The sequence below is a fragment of the Bufo bufo genome, chromosome 6, assembly GCF_905171765.1.
Source record: "Bufo bufo chromosome 6, aBufBuf1.1, whole genome shotgun sequence".
Lineage (NCBI taxonomy): Eukaryota > Metazoa > Chordata > Amphibia > Anura > Bufonidae > Bufo > Bufo bufo.
This window is the reverse complement of record NC_053394.1, coordinates 395,926,756-395,942,208: the sequence shown is the minus strand read 5'-3', so window position 1 is coordinate 395,942,208 and position 15,453 is coordinate 395,926,756. Positions and strand designations below refer to the sequence as shown.

General features: G+C 41.3%; 1 protein-coding gene across 3 annotated transcripts in view; it reads right to left on the bottom strand.

Moving 5' to 3' along the window:
- The window catches only part of LOC121003535 (gastrula zinc finger protein XlCGF26.1-like), a 1,829,815-nt gene that overhangs the window by 1,510,145 nt on the left and 304,217 nt on the right, over window positions 1-15,453 (bottom strand). The gene's annotated exons all lie outside the window — the stretch shown is intronic.

Genomic DNA, 15,453 nt, shown 5'->3' with positions numbered 1-15,453 from the left:
CAAAAATATTCAGCTTTGATATTAATGAGTTTTTTGGGTTCATTGAGAACATGGTTGTTGTTCAATAATAAAATTAATCCTCAAAAATACAACTTGCCTAATAATTCTGCACTCCCTGTATGATGAGATGGTGCCCGCGGATGGGGATCCTGGCTGGGGGTCCCATCAAGTAGCATGATATAGAGAAAACCACAGCACAAGGCTTAAAAGTCCACAATTGGCATTACCACCAGCCGTAGACTTTAGCTGTGAGTGTCTGCTCTATGAAAAATGTTTAGAGTCCCGGCCAGCGCCATATATATATGGCACTGGTCTGGCAGGGTTTTAAGGGGTTTTCCCATTATATTGATCTCGATGGCCTATTGTCAGTATAGGCCATAGGTATCAGATTGGTAGGGGACCCAGGTGTCACACCCCCACCATTCTGGTCCAATCAGCTGGTCTGCAGTAGCTCTGGTACCAGAACTCCACAGCTCCATCCATTGTGCTGTCGACAGAGGCGGTGACCATTCACTTCAGTGGGAGCAGCTCCGACATAACCGGATCCATCCAATACACATCTAGACAGCTACTGCAGAATATCTGATCAGCGGGGAGCAGAGTGTTGGACCCAAGGCAATATGATGAGGATTGGCAATCAATATCAAGATACTGGAAAACCATTTTAAAGAGATTGTGCAGCTTTTTACAAGTGATGTCCTATTGTCAGGAAAGGGTATAGAGAAATCCACAGCACACTTCAATTCAGGTGAAAAAATCCGGTAACTTTATTAGTAACAGCAGCATACAGATAGCAACGTTTTAACCATCTCTGGTCTTTCTCAAGCTATGAAATCACATAGTGTAATGTGCCTTTAAATAGTGGGTTAGTGGGTGTGTACCTTGTGGGGGGTGTGGGATCTAAATCCTGCATCTGGAGTGACTTAGTGAAGCTAATAATACCATCTATACATTTCCTATACATAATATTGAATGATACTTACTGGTGAAGGAGGGTCCATGTGAAGACCAGCACTGCATTCAGGAGTGAATTTGCGGCAAAATCCGGCGTGCTCTGTATCCACATGCGCATGCGCCGAGTCCCCACTCCCACAGGGGGAGGGATCCTAAGGCAGTGTGGGGATTCGCTCTGGTAGGCAGGGTAAGCGGACGCAGTACAAGAGGCAAAAACAAGGTTGTAAAGAAAAGTTCAGTGTTTTATTCACACATAAGGAAAAACAAGCCAAAATTAATGGTGTTCAGTTTTAGGGGCCTGTTCACACCACACAAAGTCCACAGTGCAAAAAACCTTCACCTGGTCAGTAGTTTTCCACCCGCAGTCCACAGCAGGCTTTAGAGGCCTGTTTCCCCAGCATGCGGCTCTCAAGACACAGACTCCACAGCTTTTCTGACATGGATGATAATCCACACAGCTGAACGTGCTGGCTGGGTTTTTATATCCCAGCCCAAAACCCGGCCTGGAACCGTGGGGAACAGCCACCCACCCTGCTCGTTGGCTGCTCCCAATAAGAACCGGCCGGATCGGCTTTACAGCCATACTAACAGCTGAAGTGTCAGACTGCAACTGCAAAACTGACACTTCAGGGAAAAATCCGGTTCTTACCTCACCGAGGCCAGGAACCTCGATGACACGTATCTTGCGTCAATGACGGCCCCTTGTTCCTTCTTACAGCAGCCAATAGAAAAATCGGGCGCCTGTGACATTCGGTGTTACTGAGGGCAGGGGGCAGATCCTGGCTATGGGAACGCCTCCCGCCCATAGCACCAATCCAGGGCACAGGCGCCGGTGACGTCTATCATTGCTGGGGAGAAGGAGCAATCCCCAAAAGAGCGAGGATCGCGTCCCTTCCGCAGCAACTGTGTAAACCATATGTTCCAGCAGCTAGGGAATGGACCGGGGTGGTGATATGGAGCTGGCCAAGATATATGAGGATTTCAACTGGCTGGCATCGTTGGTCAGATGATTCCAGTTGTAACATGAGTTCCCATGTTGGGCTGTGGCCCCTACAGGGACATGGTCAATGGTAAGTTGGCCATCAGTACCTAAAGGAGGGGTCAAAAGCCACCATTCATACATTCCCCATATGAGAACAGTGTTAACCATATAATTCCTTTAGTGAGTTTACTCTGTAACAAGGGTAAGGTCACATGACAGTATCCCCCTGATCGCTCATTGGCGGTCAGGGACAAAAAAAATTTGCACCTTCAGCATTCATCCTTGTTTTTAGAGGCTATTTATATATCAGACTTACCCCCGTGGTTTAGGAGAAGCTGCTGGAAATTTATAGTAGGAGTAATAGAGGTCTTGGCTGGGACTGAATCTGTGTACGCGCAGTTGGAGAAGTCGTCGGGTGAGGAAGGTAAGAATAAGTGGTTTCACATTGAGAACCCCTTAATGCAAAAAGTGATAATTGTGATATAAACAGACACAACAATAATCTATTGTTGGGCACTCTACTTATGTTAAAATCTTATGTAGCTAAATCACACATAGGGGTTGAGCAGGACGTAATTTGGGGAATAAGTTACTACAGAAAGACACTAAGATTAAAATCCCTATTAAGTCCCTTTGGTTCCAACGTATCCAGTTTATGGATCCATTTAAGTTCAAATTTTTTAAGGAGAGTCTCTCGGTCCCCTCCCCTTCGGAGTTGTGGAATCCCATCGATGACCTGAAATCTCAGTTGTGAGATATTGTGCCCAAATTTGGCGAAATGTTCTGGGACAGGTAGTTCAAGGGCAAATTTGCGGATTTTTGACTTATGTTGGGTGAGTCTCTTTTTAATCTCCTGTGTGGTACATTGTAAAATGTAGATGACGAATGACAGTGTCAGCTTCTTCTAATTTGAGAGGGGCTGGATGAGATGTACAGATGATATCTTCTTCATCTGGACAGGAACAGTATCTCAATTGCAGGAATTTAACAACTATCTCAATGGGATTCATCAGGAATTGCAGTTCACAAAGGTTCACTCAGCTGATCAGATACAGTTCCTGGACGTGTTGGTCTACACGGAAAACAACTCTCTAAACACTGACCTGTTTTGGAAAGCAACAGACAGAAACAATCTTCTGCAATTTGATAGTGCACACATGCGGAATGGTAAAATCACTCCCTTATAGCCAATTCCTACGAGTCAGGAGGATAGTGAGCAAAGAACAAAACATACAAACTCGACTAGATGAAATGACACCGAAATTTACGGAAAGAGGGTATCCCCCTAAATTGGTCAAAAGACATGAGGACAGAGTACAGAGCATGACTAGACAAGGACTGATTAAAAAAGGAAAACTTAAAGAACAGTCCCAAAAAATTATATTTGTCTCTAAATATACCCCTCTCAGTAATGAGGTCTCAATGATAATAAAAAAAAAACTGGAAACTTCTGACCCAAGCTTTCCCAAAAATTGCTGAGTTTCAAAATCCCCCACTATTTTCATACAAAAGGGGCACTAATCTACGATATAGACTAGTACATGCAGACTCATACACCTTACAGCAACAACCGAATAAAAGAACGGGCAGCTTCCCATGCCTAGGATGTTGCCATTGTAACAGCATGATGAAGGGCAATACATTTGTGCACCCCTGGACAGGTACTAGATACCACATTAAACAATTCTATACATGTAACTCATCATTCGTCATCTACATTCTACAATGCCCATGTGGACTTCTATACGTGGATGAGACCACACAGGAGATTAAAAAAGAGACTCACCCAACATAAATCAAAAATCCACAAATTTGCCCTTGAACTACCTGTCCCGGAACATTTTGCCAAATTTGGGCACAATATCTCACAACTGAGATTTCAGGTCATCGATGGGATTCCACAACTCCGAAGGGGAGGGGACCAAGAGACTCTCCTTAAAAATTGGAACTTAAATGGATCCATAAACTGGATACGTTGGAACCAAAAGGACTTAATAGGGATTTTAATCTTAGTGTCTTTCTGTAGTAACTTATTCCCCAAGTTACGTCCTGCTCAACCCCTATGTGTGACTTCGCTACATAAGATTTTAACATAAGTAGAGTGCCCAACAATAGATTATTGTTGTGTCTGTTTATATCACAATTATCACTTTTTGCATTATAGGGGATTCTCCATGTGAAACCACTTATTCTTACCTTCCTCACCTGACGACTTCTCCAACTGCGCGTACACAGATTCAGTCCCAGCCAAGACCTCTATTACTCCTACTATAAATTTCCAGCAGCTTCTCCTAAACCACGGGGGTAAGTCTGATATATAAATAGCCTCTAAAAACAAGGATAAATGCTGAAGGTGTGAATTTTTTTTTGTCCCTGACCGCCAATGAGCGATCAGGGGGATACTGTCATGTGACCTTACCCTTGTTACAGAGTAAACTCACTAAAGGAATTCTGTGGTTAACACTGTTCTCATATGGGGAATGTATGAATAGTGACTTTTGACTCCTCCTTTAGGGACTGATGGCCAACTTACCATTGACCATGTCCCTGTAGGGGCCACAGCCCAACATGGGGACTCATGTTACAACTGGAATCGTCTGACCAATGATGCCAGCCAGTTGAAATCCTCATATACCTTGGCCAACTCCATATCACCACCCGTTCCCTTCCCTAGAAGCTGGAACATATGGTTTACACAGTTGCTGCAGAGGGGACGCGATCCTCACTCTTTTGGGGATTGCTCCTTTTCACCAGCAACGATAGACGTCGCCAGCGTCTGTGCCCTGGATTGGTGCTGCGGGCGGGAGGCGGTCCCATAACCAGGATCTGCCCCCTGCCCTCGGTAACACCGAATGTCACAGGTGCACGATTTTTCTATTGGCTGCCTTAGGATCCCTCCCCCTGTGGGAGTGGGGACTCGGCGCATGCGCATGTAGATACAGAGCACGCCGGATTTTGGCGCAAATTCACTCCTGAATGCAGTGCTGGTCTTCACATGGACCCTCCTTCACCAGTAAGTATCATTCAATATTATGTATAGGAAATGTATAGATGGTGTTATTAGCTTCACTAAGTCACTCCAGATGCAGGATTTAGATCCCACACACCCACTATTTAAAGGCACACTACACTATGTGATTTCATAGTTTGAGAAAAACCAGAGATGGTTGAAACGTTGCTATCTGCATGCTGCTGTTACTAATAAAGTAACCAGATTTTTTCACCTGAATTGAAGTGTGCTGTGGATTTCTCTATACCCTTTCCTGACAATAGGACATCACTTGTAAAAAGCTGCACAATCTCTTTAAAATGGTTTTCCAGTATCTTGATATTGATGGCCTATCCTCTTCATATTGCCATGGGTCTGACACTCTGCTCCCCGCTAATCAGATGTTCTGCAGTAGCTGTCTAGATGTGTATTGGATCAATCCAGTTATGTCGGAGCTGCTCCCACTGAAGTGATTGGTCACTGCCTCTGTCCACAGCACAATGGATGGAGCTGTGGAGTTCTAGTACCAGAGCTACTGCAGACCAGCTGATTGGACCAGAATGGTGGGGGTGTAACACCTGGGTCCCCTACCAATCTGATACCTATGGCCTATACTGACAATAGGCCATCGAGATCAAAATAATGGGAAAACCCCTTAAAACCCTGCCAGACCAGTGCCATATATATACAGAGCTGGCCGGGACTCTAAACTTGTTTCATAGAGCAGACACTCACAGCTAAAGTCTACAGCTAGTGGTAATGCCGATTGTGGACTTTTAACCTTTCAGATGCCATGGTAAAGCATGACCATGGCATCTAAAAGTGTTAAAACCTAGAAGCATGCGCTTACTGGCCTTCTCCGGCTCTCCCCGGCGAGGATCGGGGAAGCCAGATGGATCGTGCGGCAGCTTAGTCCTCCAGAATTAAATGAAGCTGCCACACATTTGTTCCTATGGAGCCTCTGCTTGTGGCAGGGCTCCATAGGCCCACAGTAATATTTTCTAATTATAATGCATTAAGTGTATAAGAGAAGCAATCTATTGATTGCTTGTTAGGCCCCTTTCACACGAGCGAGTATTCCGCACAGATGCGATGCGGGAGGTGAACACATTGCACCCGCACTGAATACCGACCCATCCATTTCTATGGGGCTGTGCACACGAGCGGTGATTTTCACGCATCACTTTTGCGTTGCGTGAAAATCGCAGCATGCTCCTCTTTGTGTGTTTTTCACGTAACGCAGGCTCCATAGAAATGAATGGGGTTGCGTGAAAATCGCAAGCATCCGCAAGCAAGTGCGGATGCGGTGCGATTTTCACGCACGGTTGCTAGGAGACGATCGGGATGGGGACCCGATCATTATTATTTTCCCTTATAACATGGTTATAAGGGAAAATAATAGCATTCTGAATACAGAATGCATAGTAAAACATTGCTGGAGGGGTTAAAAAATAAATAAATTTAACTCACCATAATCCACTTGTTCGCGTAGCCCGGCATCTCCTTCTGGCTTCATCTGATCTCTGTGCAACAACAGGACCTTTGGTGATGTCATTCTGGTCATCACATGATCCATCACCATGGTAAAAGATCATGTGACGTACCATGTGATGACCGGAGTGACGTCATCAAAGGTCCTGTTGCTGCACAGAGATCAGATGAAGACAGAAGGAGATGCCAGCATCGCGAACAAGTGGATTAAGGAGAGTTAAATTATTTTTTATTTTTTTTTAACCCCTCCAGCGATGTTTTACTATGCATTTTCTGTATTCAGAATGCTATTATTTTCCATTTTAACCATGTTATAAGGGAAAATAATACAATCTACAGAACACTGATCCCAAGCCCGAACTTCTGTGAAGAGGTTCGGGTTTGGGTACCAAACACGCGCGATTTTTCTCACGCGAGTGCAAAACGCATTACAATGTTTTGCACTCGTGCGGAAAAATCGCGGGTGTTTCCGCAACGCACCCGCACATTTTCCCGCAACGCCCGTGTGAAAGAGGCCTTATATTTCCCTATGGGAACTATTAAATAGCATTAAAAATAAATTAAAATTCTAAATCAACCCCCGTTCCCCAAAATGTAAATAAAGAAAAAAAAAATGTAAACTATAAAAAAAAAAACACATGATGGATATTGCCACATGCGAAAACGCCCGTAGTATTAAAATAGAAAGATAATTTTTCCCATTTGACAGAAAAAAAAGTCAAAATGGCTGATTTGCAGTTTTTTGTCACTTCACGTTCCCACAAAAAAATTAATAAAGGCAAATTGCGGATCTGCAAAAAAAAAAAAAAACTGATGACATCCATATGCCATCCGTTTTTATTTGCGGCTCCATTGTAACAATGCCTAAAACGGAAAAGAATAGGACATGTACTATTTTTTTTTTGCGGGGCTACGGAATGGACATACTGATGAGGACAGCACACGGTGTGCTGTCCGCATTTTTTGCGGATCCATTGAAATGAATGGGTCCGCATCCTATCCGCAGAAAAAACTGAACGGACACAGAAACAAACAACGTTCGTGTGCATGTAGCCAAAAAGTGATCAAAAAGTCTTAGGATACTTTCACACTTGCGGCAGGGCTGATCCGACAGGCTGTTCACACTGTTGGATCCGTCCTTCCGCTATTTTGCCGTGCCGCCGCTCCGTCCCCATTGACTATAATGGGGGCGGAGCTCCAGCGCAGCACAGCCGTTCACGGTGAGAGGCCGCCGGACTAAAAAGTCGGACATGCAGTACTTTTAGTCTGGAGGCCTTTCGCCATGCACTGCCGTGCTGCGCCGGAGCTCCGCCCCGTCTTCGTTATAGTCAATGGGGACAGAGCGGCGGTCCGGCGGCATGGCGAAATAGCGGAAGGACGGATCTGACAGGGTGAACAGCCTGTCGGATCCGTCCTGCCGCAAGTGTGAAAGTACCCTTACACACGCCAGAATAGTATCAATGAAAAAGAGCCCTCACATAGTTCCTTACACACAACTAAAAAAAAACAAAAAAAAAACCTGTTATAGGGGTCAGAATATGACCATGAAAAGAAAAAAGTTTTTTTTTCCCAAAGATTATTATTTTTTCAGTATTAAAATTCAAGAAAATTATACATACAGAGGCAAACTGGGAACTTAAAGGGAACCTGTCATGTGGATATTTGATTATAATCTAACTAATTATATACAATCATTAACTACTAAAAAGTGCCTTAGATGTATTCACTTACTGGTGTGACAGATGGTTACCTCATAATATACACACAAAGATGCCGTATGCCGCATGCTAATGAGCTGATTTGAGTCCAGCGTGATGTCATTGATTCCAGCGTTTAGTTAATTAACAGCTATAGCCACTCCCCTGCCCATCTGCTGCTGATTCATATGGAAAATAACTGTCAATCAGGTAGGCGGGAAGAGTCAGATCATAAATATTCATGACTCTTCATTATCAGCTGGAGCTTTTCAATACAGGATGTTGGCAGATTGACTGGGTCAATTAAAGGAAGTGACCCAGCATTTTGCTAAGAGAATCAGTCACTTATTTATGATGCCCTTAGTTAGGACACCATAAAACTGGTGACAGGTTCCCTTTAAAGTGGACCTAGAAAAAATACTAACAATCAATACTGCAAGCAGCACAAAATAAATCCCCAAAAACTTCCACTTGCCGGCCGTGAGGAGGGCACAGGCGGCCACTTGGGTATCGGCCCATCGGGAAATTTCCCTGCAAGTTCTATGGCTAATCCGCCCCTTTGGTACATATGTGGTATCAACATAATCGTACTGACCAGAAGGATGAAATAACAGGTCAGTTTTACCATATAGGGAATGGCATAAAAACAAAACCCATAAAACTGTTGTGGACTTGAGTTTTTTCCAATTTCACCCCACTCATACGGCTATGTGAATTGAGAAATAAAAAAGTGAAAAACGAAAACCCAAAAATAAAAAACCCTCCTGGGCCGAAAGAATTAATGACATAAACGTGGTCGTTTAATGCTCCAAACTTAATTTTTATTTTTTGTTCAACCCACCTGATTTTTACAGCTTATTTTTTACATGACACATAGGGATCTTTATTAATATGTTTTTAGAGGGTGTTTTTTTTCTTTCTTTTCTTTGGGGAGGAAAGTTGTTTTATTTCAAACTCAAGCTCCTTATTCTTTAAATATGCAAATTAACGCCAAAAGAAATGGTTAAAATTGGTTCCCTGTTTTGGTTATTTTGATAGTTTTATTTGTTCCATGTGAAAGGAGCAACTATGCCAATGCTTTCGACAGGTGTAGGCTGTTTTTTTCTATTTTATTCTCACTTGTATTTTTTTTAATATATATTTTGATACTTTTAAAATATATTTTGGCAGGTGGGACATTTACATATCACTTTAACTGGGCCATCTAAATGTGAAAGATACACTACTCCCATAGATTTACGATGTGTCACTCAGACAGGCTTAGGCTACTTTCACAATCGCGTTTTGGGCGGATCCGTCAGGGATCTGCAAAAACGGATCCGTTGCAATAATATAACCGCATGCATCCGTCATGAACGAATCAGTTTGTATTATCTGTAACATAAGACGGATCCGTCATGAACTCCATTGAAAGTCAATGGGAGACGGATCCGTTTTCTATCGTGCCAGAGAAAATGGATCTGTTTGGCTCAGTTTCGTCAAGCGGACAGCAAAACGCAGCAGGCAGCGTTTTGATGTCCGTTTCCAGAGCGGAATGGAGACTGATCGGAGGCAAACTGATGCAATCTGAGCGGATCCTTTTCCATTCAGAATGCATTAGGGCAAAACTGATCCGTTTTGGACCGCTTGTGAGAGCCCATGACTTATCTCTCAAACGGAAAGCCGAAATGCGAGTGTGAAAGTAGCCTTACTCTTACCAGTGGTGGCCCCTCTCTCTATTACTACCCCTGTGCCGTCCTTATGCTCAGTGGAAAGCCTGCAGACATCCTGTCATTCCACTTGATTGCAAGTAACTGGCCATTTACAAGTGTGAATGACGTCTCTTTTTCCATATGTCTGGACACTAGCTCTTATGGGAATCCAGCTCTATTTTATTCCCATAGGCCCCTGTATTTGCAATTTTACAAGACTGGAGGGTCCCCACACCGATCATAGGCTGGGTGGTACCTTTGGGAAACTGTAAGGTTTTTTATTTCCTCTCACCAGACATTTTTGTTTAGAGGAGATATATAAAGAAAAACTTACTTTCACTTTATATCTAATACAATGTAACACTGCGCGTCAAACTCTAGCGATAAATATTAAACACAGCTTATCTCCACCCTCCTATCTATCACGCCGATGTGTAAAACAGCGTTGACACCTATATGTGTCTCAGTGCCTACCTTGACATAGGTGTCCATACTGCTGTTACGTATCTCGTGCTGGTCTTCGCTTGGTGTTTGCTGTATGAAGCAAAAATAGGGAGAGCGGGTCCCAGGGAAGGTGGCTGTAGCATGAACTATTAAAAAATAAAGTTTTGGGAGTACGCCCCGGCCGGTGGCGTTATGCTCCAGTTACCTTTCACTTGAGCTCACGTATGAGCGGGTGACGTCACCGTTAGTGAGCTACGGATGGCAGTGAGGGTCTAACTTCCTACGCGTTTCGAGTACAGGCGGTACTCTTCGTCAGGGACCGTTACATTCACTGTGCATATGCTCACTATTTATAGACTATGCCACATGTCCATCTTCACTAGGTGCGTTTCTTAATCAAAGCCGAACACCTCTATTTCTGAGTTCAGACCTCTTGGTAGCAGTGTATCTAGATTAAATATCCACTCAGTCTCCTTTTTAGATTTTTTTTTTATATAGTCTCCACCACGGGCATCTATTTCCACTTTCTCCACACCCATAAATGACATTCCCTCTAAATGTCCTCCGTGTACCTCCATAAAGTGTCTAGATAAGGGATGTCCTAATGACTTTTTTTTTATATTGTATATATGTTCACTTATACGTTTTTTTTTGTACGTCCGATATACAGCTTATTACAGGGGCATTTGATAGCATAGATTACGCCTTCTGTATTACACAAAATGTGTCCCCTTATTTTTTGTTCAAAGTTACCCTCATGGTTTTTTATACTTCATACTTTAACTGTGTTCTTTACTGTATTTTTACACAGAAGGTTATTCTTCTTTTTCATTATTAATCCCGCCCCCTTACTGGTTGAAGCGATTTTGTTACCTATATTAGCTGCCTTTTTATATATAAAAACAGGTGCTGATGGTATCAGGTTACCTACAATCCTATCTTCCCTCAAAATATTGTACGGGACTATAATGGGCGGTATTTTGTCTTTTATTTCTGATGCCTTTTGTTTCTTTTTATTTTCATTATCTTTCTTCTGTATTATTAATTTTTCTTTCTATCATTTTGACTTCTTTTTTCTGAGTTTCTATTTTATCCCCATTGTATCCCTTTGCTTCAAACTTATTTCCTAATATTTCTGCTTCCTTCTCCTATTCTTTTACTTCAGTGCAATTTCTTCTTAAACGCAAAAACTGACTCCTGGGTATATTATCTAACCATCTTGGTAGATGGCAGCTCTCTCTGTTGATATAGCTATTTGAGTCAGTAGGTTTAGAGTAGGTTTTAGTGTTTATATGGTCTTCTATTGGCAAAAATGGTAAGATCCAAAAAATTAATTTCATGTTTGCTATATGTTAAAGTAAAATCCAAGTAAAAATCATTTATATTAATATCCTCTAAAAATGCATGCAATGCATGTTCCCCTTTATCCCAAATAAAAATGACGTCGTCTATGAAGCGCCGCCAGAGGACGAGGCCCTCCCGGAGCTCGCCATTGGGATGTATGCAGTCCGCCTCCCAATGTCCAACATATAAATTAGCGAACCCCGGTGCGAACCTCGTCCCCATCGCGCCCCCCCACGTCTGTAAATAAAAGTCATCCTTATATCTAAAATAATTCTTTTCTAATATGAATAAAATGCATTCTCCTATGTACTCTATTTGTGAGCTATTTAGTTCCCCTTTTTGATATAAAAAATGTTTTGCTGCAGCACATCCTTTGTTGTTTTCAATTATAGAGTATAACGATTTAACGTCTAATGTCCCTATTATATAGCCATCTTTCCAATTTATATCCTTTAAAATCTGTAGTATATGATTTGTGTCTTTTAAAAATGATGGCAGAGACTGGGCACACGGCTGTAGGAACTGATCAATATATTTTGATAGTGTACTGGTTAAACTCTCAATACCAGACACTATTGGCCTTCCTGGCGGTTTTTGAACGTCTTTGTGAATCTTCGGGTTTTGATAAAAAAAAAATCGCTATTTTTGGATTTTTGTTATATATATATATATATATATATATATATATATACACACACACTTTCATTTTTATTTAAAATACCCTCCGTTTTGCCTTTTTGTATCAGTTGTTTTAAGTCTTTTTTATACGTATCTGTAGGATCCTTTTTAAGGCGTTTATACATTTTGTCATCCCCTAAAATATTCATAATTTCTTTATCATAATCCTCATTATTAAGAATCACAATACCTCCACCCTTATCTGCTGGACGGATAATTATCTTATTATTTTGTTGCATTTTTTGTATTGCTTCTCTTTCTGCCTTTGTAATATTACCTGTATAGTTCTTCCTATATTTATTGACTTCTCTAGTTTTCCTTATGTCTCTGGTTACTAGATTCGAAAAGGTATTAATTGGTATGGAGTATTCATTAAGAGGATCAAATCTAGATTTTATTTTTAAATCTGTATGTATATATGGATTTTCATTATCCTTCTTATATTCCTTATTTTCTATATTATTTTTCTCTTTTTTCTTATAGTACCTCTTCAAGGCTAGTTTCCTCATGAATTTTCTTATTCCAATAAATGCTTCAAATTTATTGAAATAGGTGGTGGGGGCAAATTTTAATCCCTTTCTTAATATATCATTATCTACTTTTGTCAACGTATAATTACTCAGATTATAGATTTTCTGTCCTAAATCCTCAGTGATTTTATATTCCTTTATATCCTCTCCTATATGTTTTCTTTTTTGTGAGTTTGCCACCTCTGCATCCTCTTTTTGAATATCTTTTTTGTATATTCTGAAAAAATCCTGTTGTGTTGTCTTTTTTACCGATTTTTTACTATTACTTTTCATACTTCTTGTGTTATTCGTATGTCCCATTGATCTTCTCGTCCTCTGGCGGCGCTTCATAGACGTCATTTTTATTTGGGATAAAGGGGAACATGCATTGCATGCATTTTTTGAGGATATTAATAAAAATTATTTTTACTTGGATTTTACTTTAACATATAGCAAACATGAAATTAATTTTTTTGGATCTTACCATTTTTGCCACAGAAGACCATATAAACACTAAAACCTACTCTAAACCTACTGACTCAAATAGCTATATCAACAGAGAGAGCTGCCATCTACCAAGATGGTTAGATAATATACCCAGGAGTCAGTTTTTGCGTTTAAGAAGAAATTGCACTGAAGTAAAAGAATAGGAGAAGGAAGCAGAAATATTAGGAAATAAGTTTGAAGCAAAGGGATACAATGGGGATAAAATAGAAACTCAGAAAAAAGAAGTCAAAATGATAGAGAGAGAAAAATTAATAATACAGAAGAAAGAGAATGAAAATAAAAAGAAACAAAAAGGCATCAGAAATAAAAGACAAAATACCGCCCATTATAGTCCCGTACAATACACAAACGTATATCCTGAGAAAGATTGTAAAGAAATACTGGGACATTTTGAGGGAACATAGGATTGTAGGTAACCTGATACCATCAGCACCTGTTTTTATATATAAAAAGGCAGCTAATATAGGTAACAAAGCCGCTTCAACCTGTAAGGGGGCGGGATTAATAATGAAAAAGAAGAAGAATATTATAACAAACCTGCCGCAAGGATTTTTTCCATGTAAAAGATGAGCACCGTGTAAAAATACAGTAAAGAACACAGTTATAGTATTAAGTATAAAAAACCATGAGGGTAACTTTGAACAAAAAATAAGGGGACACATTTCGTGTAATACAGAAGGCGTAATCTATGCTATCAAATGCCCCTGTAATAAGCTGTATATCGGACGTACAAAAAGAAAACTAAAAAAAACGTATAAGTGAACATATATACAATATAAAGAAAAAGTCATTAGGACATCCCTTATCTAGACACTTTATGGAGGTACACGGAGGACATTTAGAGGGAATGTCATTTATGGGTGTGGAGAAAGTGGAAATAGATGCCCGTGGTGGAGACTATATAAAAAAAAATCTAAAAAGGAGACTGAGTGGATATTTAATCTAGATACACTGCTACCAAGAGGTCTGAACTCAGAAATAGAGGTGTTCGGCTTTGATTAAGAAACGCACCTAGGGAAGATTGACATGTGGCATAGTCTATAAATAGTGAGCATATGCACAGTGAATGTAACGTTCCCTGACGAAGAGTACCGCCTGTACTCGAAACGCGTAGGAAGTTAGACCCTCACTGCCATCCGTAGCTCACTAACGGTGACGTCACCCGCTCATACGTGAGCTCAAGTGAAAGGTAACGGGAGCATAACGCCACCGGCCGGGGCGTACTCCTAAAACTTTAATATTTTTTAATAGTTCATGCTACAGCCACCTTCCCTGGGACCCGCTCTCCCTATTTTTGCTTCATACAGCAAACACCAAGCGAAGACCAGCACGAGATACGTAACAGCAGTATGGACACCTATGTCAAGGTAGGCACTGAGACACATATAGGTGTCAACGCTGTTTTACACATCGGCGTGATAGATAGGAGGGTGGAGATAAGCTGTGTTTAATATTTATCGCTAGAGTTTGACGCGCAGTGTTACATTGTATTAGATATATTCGTGTCTTGTATGGCCGGTCCGTACTAAGTCTTGTATAGCAGGTACGGGACTGCTATTACATTGCAGCATCATTTCATGTGTTTAAGCGCCAGTTGATAAGATTGTATTACTTTCACTGAATCTGTCCTTTGATCAGCACCATTCATCCAATACAGGAGGCCATGAATTTTTGGGCAGCTCTCACCTCTCCAAAGCCTCAGCTACCTCTGGTAGCTGAAAGCAAGGTGTGTGCTCCATGCTGCGGACCACAAATAGCGATCCGCAATGCACGAGCACCGGAAAAGTGCACGCCGTTTGCAGATGCAGACCTATTCACTTCAACGGGTCCACAATCTGCAAGATACATTCTGCCCCGTAAATAAATATAACATGTTTTGTTTGTTTTTTTGCGGTGTGGATGCATGGACTGAAATCCCGCTGAAGCGCTTCGATCTGTGCCTCTGCTTCAAACCTTGCCATATCTTGTGGAATGCAGACACAGTCAAGTTAAGTCAATGGGTCTGTGTCTGTGATATGGAGTGCACAATTAGTAACCACCATAAAAACACATAGGGGTGGTCACTAATGGGCTAAACAAGAAGATGGCTTCTCTCCTCTGTGAATTCTCTGATATTTAACAAGAACTGATTTCTGTTTAAAACATTCTGAACATGAAAATTACTTCT